The sequence below is a fragment of the Parasteatoda tepidariorum genome, chromosome 5 (genome assembly GCF_043381705.1).
Source record: "Parasteatoda tepidariorum isolate YZ-2023 chromosome 5, CAS_Ptep_4.0, whole genome shotgun sequence".
Classification (NCBI taxonomy): Eukaryota; Metazoa; Arthropoda; class Arachnida; order Araneae; family Theridiidae; genus Parasteatoda; species Parasteatoda tepidariorum.
Window position 1 is genome coordinate 29,148,727 of NC_092208.1, and position 9,083 is coordinate 29,157,809.

A 9,083-nucleotide genomic window follows, 5' to 3' on the forward strand; every position below is an offset into this window, starting at 1 on the left:
TTTTCCGAGCTATAGTAATGTCATTTGTTGAAAAAAAAGAGTTTATGGCAATTTTTTGTATTTAGGTTTCTTACTCTACGGCAGGAAATGAGAAATTCTGTGTAAATAAAATCTGAAATTTATTTAAAAATAATTAGAATTCATAGAAAAAAGTAATTAAAAAAAAGTAATTGCTAATTAAAATTTCGGAAAAATGAGAGTAGATAGTTCAAAAAATTGAGTAAGTTCAGAATTCTGAGGAAAATCCTTAAAAATAAGATTAGGCCATGAATCTGACATTATTAATTGAAAGTACAAATTTTGATTTTAAATTAGTTTGCAAGTAACTACCAAAATATCCATTAAAATTATTTTAAATTAGAGAACTTCCACTGCCTTTTTTAATGCTTCATTCTGTATTGTTGTATATAGCGGGAAGAAAACAATGGGCCAAATTAAAATTTATTGTCCTAATGTTTCTGCTAAATAATTGTCTTTCCGAGCAATAGTAGTGTCATTTGTTGAAAAAAGGGGTTTAAGAGGCGTTATTTTTTCTTCGTATTTATCATTTTGACTCTACGACTGAAAGTGAAAAATTCTGTGTGAGTAAAAAATGAAATTTATTCAAAAGTAATTAGAATTTTAGAAAAGGTAATTAAATAACATAACTAATAATTAAAATTTGAGAAAATATGTGTGAATTCTGAGATAAGATAGTTAAAAAAATTGAGAAAATTCAGAATTCTGAGGAAAATTCTTAAAATAAATTTAGGCCATGAATTTGAAATCATTATTAACTGAAACCACAAATTTTGATTTTAAATTAGCTAGTAAGTAATTAGCAAAATATCCATTAAAATTATAGAACTTCTACGGATTTCTTTAATGCTTTATTCTGTATTGCTGTATGTGGCAGGAAGAACACATTCAGCCAAATTAAAATTTACTGTCCTAATGTCTCTGCTATATAATTGTTTTTCCGAGCAAAAACAATGTCATTTGTTGAAAAAAAAGGTTTATGACATTTTTTTTGTATTTATGTTTTTCACTCAATGATTGAAAGTGTAAGTGAAATATGAAATATATTCAAATGTAATTAGAATTTTAGAAAATAAAAGTATATATAATTTAGAAAGAAAGCAATTAAATAACGTAATTAATAATTGAAATTTGAGAAAAAATTTATAAATTTTGAGAGTAGGTAGTTCAAACAATTGAGAAAATTTTGAGGAAATTTCTTGAAATAAATTTAAGACATGAATCTGATATCATTATTAATTGAAGGTTCAAATTTCTATTTTAAATTAGCTAAATATCAGTTAAAATTATTTTAAATTGGATAATTTCCACAGCCTTTTTTAATGCTTCTCTCTGTATTGTCGCTTATTGTTGTATATGGTAAAACTTTAGGACAAATTGTTGCCCTATTATTTTTATTGCGTACTTGATTTGCCGACCTATAGTAATATCATTTGTTGGAAGAAAAAGGAGTTTGTCTTTATTGTATTTAAATTTTTCACTCTACGACTGCAAGTGAGATTAAAATTAGTATTTACTCGATGCATTTTATTAAAAATAAAATATAAAAATTTCTCTAAAGTCATTAGAATTCAGAAAAAAATTAGAAAAAAGGAAAAAGTAATTAGAATTTGAGAAAAATTCGAGAATTCTGCGAGAAGATCAGAAAATTAAAAAAGCTCAGAATTCTGACTTTTTAAAACAAATTTGGCTATGAATTTGGTAGTATTATATATGAAAGTGCACATTTAGATCTTATATTTAGGTCCATTTCAATATTTTCATTTAAAGTTTTTAATTTATATTTGTTGCTAATTGTAACAAAAATAACGAATGGAATTAGGTTTATTAAGTTGAGTAATTTAAATGGAAAGTAAAATATAATTCTTTCGTCTTTGAATGTTAAAAATATATATTTTTTATATTCCCTAATAATTCTGGTGTATAATTAAGTTTTCAAGGTAAAATATAATGAATTGATGAATCATAAAATTTCCGTTCAGGCTTTCCAATCCAAAAACATAAACTAGAAATCATTTGGCATTGTTAAACTTTAAATTATATTTGAAATATTTATGGCTTAAACAGCTCTTAATTTTTTTTCATATATAAATGACAGTCATTTAGAGAATTTTATTAATTCTTTTAAAAGCATCAGTTAAAGGGCTATTTTCAGTAAACATTGTAACAAATAACTCGCCTACCTCTACATATTAATTAAATACTTCTGAATTGTTTTGCGTGAATTAAAAGCGTACAAAAGATATTGACCATAATAAAAACTAATTAAGAACCATTTTAATTTTGAAATTATTAATGAAACTTAAATTTACACTTAAACGTAAATAAAGAATTAGTTTTTTCTAAATGTAGAGTACTTAAGTATCTTATAGTAATATATAATACTATATGTCACTAATAACAGTATTATTGTATATTATTAAGTACTGTATAACAAGAGTAGAAAGGATCAACTTTGCAGATCAAAGGTAAAATTATCATGGAATTTTCGGTTGCATTCATCATAATTTTAAGGAAAGTAAAGCTACTGAATAAATCTAAGGTGATCTTACAAACAGCAAACATTACATTTACTAATATCTATTTATAACAAACCAAAATTTCGCAAATTTCAAAGAGAAATTTCAGAATCATTTTCATGTTCTAAAAGCATTGTTTTAAAAACTCCTGTATTTCCTCTGTCATGATTGAAGATTTTCTGAAATATTCTCTCAAAATTGCCAACCCGCTTTTCAAATAATATCAAAATATACTAAAAAATACTCTATTGAGAAAAAATATTAAACTTTTGCAAAATTATACTTCAAAAATAATTCAACGTTTATTAAATATTTTCAGAGAATTTTGCATTTTTAATCTGAAACGTAATTGAGACGTTTTGAATCGTGAAAAGAAAATAATAATGAAAAAATTTTAATTGCCCATAGATTTTTAAATTTTTTAAGTGATAATTTTATTATTGATTTTATAACTTTTAATTATTTAGTGTTAATAATCACAGGAACAATAATCAAAATAATAAAGAAAAATCTGAATTTTTGGGTCAATAAATATATTTAATTCCATGAATTTTTTAAAAACAATAGCTTTCAAATTACTGTATAAGTTCCAATTTAGGCAATTTAAATTTTCAAAGCATGCACAATTACCTTTTATATAACTCTTAGCATTACATAATGAGAAATACAGTAACATTTTTTATTTAGTTTTATTCCGATTTGCAGAAACAAAATCATTTAATTCAAAAATCAATATATATTTTCATAAATAAAATATTGAATAAAATTGTTAAGAATTGTGTTTTCTGAGTTTTGTGTCTCAAGCAAATAAACTATAAATCATATTCAGCAAGTATGCTTATTCAAACATATAAATTTAAGTAAAATCTCGTTCTCATCAGTTGTCTTTTATGTCTCAGATGTTATAAGACAAAGATTAGATTTTATCACACATTGGAATTTATATTATAACTATTTTTTATTTCCTAATTTAATACGATTAATAAATCATTAAAATTCGAATTTTGCATTGTTTCTTTACTTAAAATTAATAAAATCAAATAGTGCTAGACGCATTGATTAATTTTATTATATTTGAGTGAAAATGTCAACTAAATTTAATAATAATCAATGAATCATTCGGTAGACAAAATGAGAAAGAAGCTTCCACGCAAAATCCATAAAAGAAAATCTATGAAAAACCTTATTTACTAAGCGTTTTAGTCCTTGACAAAATTGGATATTTTAAAAATGCCATAGTTTGAGAAATGAAGGCAAGCATTCTTTTATTTGTGAAAACAACTTCTTTTTAAAACAGGGATTTAAGAATTCCACCGTGCTAGTAATTTTGTTTCCATAAACAAAGCACTACTTATTGAATTATAGATTAGTAAACGTTTTCCGATTACGCGGCAAACAACTTTGATCCAACGAACGAGTTATTTCGATAAGAATATTTGACGCAAACCACTATAAATTAATTCTTCATGTCCTTTCTTTTCTATCTTGATTATCAATATTTCTGAAGGTTGTATTATTAAATGTCAAAATGTGTCTCTGTAAAGAAGACTAATACATAATTTACCTACTCGTATCTCTGCACATATTTAGAGATTTATTTAAAAGATTTTTTTAAAAAAGCAATATATTTTTTCAAAGAAAAATATTTGAATGTCTGTTATTAAATTTTCAAATTTTTTTTTTGTTCGCAGAAAAAAAGCAGGGAAACTCCTACAAATGTATATTAAAATAACAGAAATTAAAAAATGTCTTCTATTTCAACAGATTTTTTTAGCATGTAATTTCTAATTTATTAACAAATCTTTTTAGCTTATCTAGTATTGAGTATTAAAGATCATAAGATAATATGAATAGCAAGAAAAGGAAACTCTGATAATAGTATTATATCTACTTCAGATTTACGATATTAACTTGATTCCCAATGCTGATTAATAATAAATTTGTGAATAACTATCGATTCACAGAGCGATGTTACAATTAATTATTTTGTACTTTTCATAATTATTATTTTTTTTAATTAATCTGCAGTTTAATTCAAATCATTCACGTTTTTTAATGTGTGTAGATTTTTGAAAATGTACACAAAACTATTTCACTTAATCATACTTCTATGCTGAATATCAATATGATGTTTTGTCATAAATTATTTTCCTATTAGAATTTTTATTTTAAATATTTGATGTTTCTCAAAAATTCAAGTTTCGGCATTATTCCTAATACAATAGTTATGAATAAATAAAAAAGAAACTTTTCTTTTCTGATATAGAGATATTATATTTCCCTAATATATCACATATTTTCTTAAAATTGTTTAAAATCATTTACGGAATATTTACAATATCCAAAAATCTGTTATTGAATAATCTTTAAAAAATAAGCTTTAAAGACAATTGAAGAACACATTATATCGAGTTATGGTTAAGAAGTTTTCAATCATATTTTGATAGTCTATTTTTTAAATTTAATTTTAAAAATATTTTTAAAATATAGACTTAAATATTTTCTTTATAATCTTGTAAATTTCAACTCACCAAATTTTTTTTGGTATACTAGTCAACTATACACCTATATGAATGTCGAGAAATATTTATATTCTCATCCGAATACTTAGATCCTTAATTGGAATTGGCACATGGAATTCCTCGCAATCCAATATCACTCTTAAAAAATATTCTAATCTTCCAATTCACGCACACATTATTTCTTGACACCACATTTTAAACGTAATTCCAAAATGGTTATTATTCTTGCAGCAAAAAATCAAAACACTTTTATAAAATAGTCATCCACGAGCAATATAGAAACTGCCGGTATTGCACTATCGCTGTTATCCGCCAGTATACCACAGACCATAATGTTGAGATTCCCTACCCTACAATCCAGTCTCTCGCCGTCTTTTTGCAATAGCGATATTGATCGCGATGCTTCACCAAGAGATGGCGCTGGTTCTAGTCATTTCCTAAGTTTAGAACAACAGAAACCGTCACGGCCACGAAAACCACGTCTTGCAAGAAAGGTTTCTTTTCAAGTTGCTGATAATGTGTGGCCGTAATTGTCGCCGAAGAACAACCTCATGATTGACGTATTCGTAATTTTCGGGACGCGGAAAACCAGATTGGAGTTGTGATAGTTTGTCAGTAGAATGTGAAACGCTGTTCAAATATTTTTGAAGGAAATATTTTCTTTGCAACCTAAAGCATTTTGCGTCAAAGTGCTTATAAAGATTTTGGGATTGGTGAAATAAGAAGTATTTGTTTCGCGAATATATGAATTGATATCTTCAAATAATAACTGCCTATACTAATATAAATGGTATTTAACGAATGCGTATTTGCCAGTTTTTAAAATGCAAGGTTTTGTCTTTCAAATATTGTTGGCCCTTTTTTTTTTGATGCACTTGGGAAAGAAAGTATGGTCAAAAGTACCAGAGTAGGGTCAAATTTACCGTACGTTTTGGGAAAACTAAGAAAAAAGGTAATTTTTAACGAAGCACTTCGGTAACGAATTTTTTTTAAATTAATATTGAATGGTAGTTTTAACAACCATGTTCTCTGGTAGTAAATACGTTGAAATTAGGTAATTTTAAGCAAAAGTCTGTAATTTTAACAGAGCTAGTATAGTTTGAGATGACCCGATAATGTCAATTTTATTGATGGGTCCTGGTAACTCAGTGGTTAAAAAATCAGATCAAGCCCAGCGAGTCCGGAATTCGATTATCGACGTTGCTAAGACCCACCGAGTGCATGCGATATACGCACGCTCAAAATCTGTGGAATCGAAAGTGCTGCTGTCGATTGCTGAGCAGTACCATGGGTATAGGAATCTGGAGAAAATTTCCTTCCTCTTCAAATCTATGTCTAAATTGAGGAATTGGCCTCGTAAAATTTGTGATGTCATGGACCGTCTCCAATAGCCCAGTGTTCAGGTCAAGTGTGACGTACATAAAGTACATGGCTACCTGCTGTATTAACCTCTAACTTTGCCGCACGTCCGAATATTTTTCCCGCTGTAATTTAACATCTACTAACATTTATATTTATTTAAAAAATTACATTTGTAAACGTGCAAGGTCCCGCAGTGAACTGATTATTAAGACACGGTTCCCAGCAGATCACCGAAGTCAAGAATCACTGGCTGCGGTCAGTGTGAGGGTGGGTGACCACTTGGATCAGTCTGCGTAGGGACCGAGGGTGTGCGGTATTGGTCCTCGTTAAACTGTTCTATCGTAAAGTGCTCGACTTCGCTTGCAGGTCGTTGGGCTACCGAAGCACGGTGCCGTCCCCTCTGCAGAGGATCAAAATTGTGATGGCATGTCTTTGGATGATCCTCAGGGATGTTTCCCAGACCGTCGCCAATAGCTCTAGTGCGACGTAAATGAGCAAAAACAGCAACAATAAACGTACAAATGAGTGGATAATGTTGTGCTGAATCAGTAGCTTAACTGTTACTAAATAAACACTACATCAGGTAAATAAAATGATCACATCAGGGCTTTTCCAACATCCTAAAATGGAGGCGTAGAGTTAGCTAGTTCAAAACCCACTATTTATGCATCTATGTATTAATTTATGGTTACGCACACGTACGCAGGATTGCGTGTTCATTTCAAAGCTGGGTAAATATGTTCTTGCCAAGTCGATATGCCAATAACACAATGTAGAGAAAAACTGCCGCCACATGCAGTTTGAGGCATGCTATTATTCGAACTAAATGCCTGCGCGTTGCGAAAATCCATCCTTGCAATGCTTTTCATTAATTTGATCAATATTTTTTTAAATTTGAGAAGGGCTTATAAATGATATTTTGTAATGAGCATATAAGTCTTTACATGTATGTGTAACAATAAATAAAAAAAATCTAGGATTAATAATAACCCTTTTAATTATTTTCGCACTAGTAGAGTTAGCTAGTTCAAAACCTACTATTTATGCATCTATGTATTAATTTATGGTTACGCACACATACGCAGGATTGCGTGTTCATTTCAAAGCTGGGTAAATATGTTCTTGCCAAGTCGATATGCCGATAACACAATGTAGAGAAAAACTGCCCCCACATGCAGTTTGAGGCATTCTATTATTCGAATTAAATGCCTGCACGTTGCGAAAATCCATCTTTGCAATGCTTTTCATTAATTTGATCAATATTTTTTTTAAATTTGGGAAGGGCTTATAAATGATATTTTGTAATGAGCATATAAGTCTTTACATGTATGTGTAACAATAAATAAAAAAAAATCTAGGATTAATAATAACCCTTTTAATTATTTTCGCACCAGTCACGTCTTTCCTCCAATCACTATTTAAAATGGAGGTAGTGGGTTCAAATCAAAGCTTAATCATGGATGAATAACAGTAAATAAATATATTTGGCTTAGATTTATAGGATCGTGTGCGTGCTTAATGCAAATAATTGATTGTCTCTTGACAAATTCCTAAACAGATTGCATAAAAATGAGGAAATACGGTACAAAATTTTAAACACATTACATTTGCGCTACTAAACATTTTGCAGAATGATAACACTCTGCGGCAATGGAGACCCAAATAATATAATGCTGTTTTACTTGCTCTTCTGCTAACCTCTCTGAAGTGTAAGTGTAATAGGTTAAATACAGCTATAAGAATCGATGTATATTATTGCAGTCTTCCGTAAAATTAGGCTTTCTGTTTTCAAACTGAAAGAAGTTTTTAGACCGCTCTTTGCATTTACAATGAAAACAGCGTAAAAAATGTAAATAAATACTTAACGCAATCGTACAGTACATAATACCTAAGGTGCGTAAATAAATAACTAAATCCCACTATCTCGTAAGTAGTGGTTGTTGTTGTTGTTAATTTGCGTCGCACTAGAGCTGCATAATGGGCTATTGTGCCACGGTCTGGAAAACATCCCTGAGCATGATCCGAAGACATGCCATCACAGTTTTGATCTCTGCGGAGGGGATGGCACCCCCGCTTCGGTAGCCCGACGACCTGCGCGCGAAGTCGAGCACTTTACGGTAGCACAGTTTAACGAGGACCAATACCGCACACCCTCGGTCCCTACGCAGACTGATCCAAGTGGTCACCCACCCGCACACTGACCGTAGCCAGTGATGCTTGACTTCGGTGATCTGCTGGGAATCGTATCTTAACGATCAGTCCACTGCGGGACTCGTGAATAGTGGATAAACAATCACCATACTCTGACATATCTGAAATTAGTACCTTTAAAATACTTTAATTAAACATTTGAAGCAATCTTTCTTCTTCCTTTAAGCCCATGTTATAAATGAAAAATTATTTTTGAATTAGAAATTATTTAATTACTTTTTTAATCTGCGAAAGGAAAATGACTCATTATATTCCCTACTTTTTGTTGTTAGGTGTTTTAAATTTTCCAAATTCTTATGAAATATCAATCAAAAAAGAGGGGGACATCTTGCCTAAAAACAATCTAGTTATGTTAAATCACCTTAATAAGTGTCGTAGATTAAAGTTTATGTTATATTAAAGGTCAAGGCAAGTTAAATCAACTAAAAAGCATCGTAGATTACTTTTGTAG

General features: G+C 29.4%; 1 protein-coding gene across 3 annotated transcripts in view; it reads right to left on the minus strand.

Annotated features, from left to right (window-relative positions):
- LOC107444296 (neural cell adhesion molecule 2) overlaps positions 1-5,688 on the minus strand; it is a 765,139-nt gene extending 759,451 nt beyond the window's left edge. For all 3 annotated transcript variants that reach the window (XM_071181216.1, XM_071181215.1, XM_071181217.1), the window contains exon 1: positions 5,069-5,688. The gene's annotated coding sequence lies outside the window, so the exon portion shown is untranslated. The remainder of the gene's footprint in view (positions 1-5,068) is intronic.
- Positions 5,689-9,083: the final 3,395 nt, after the last annotated feature.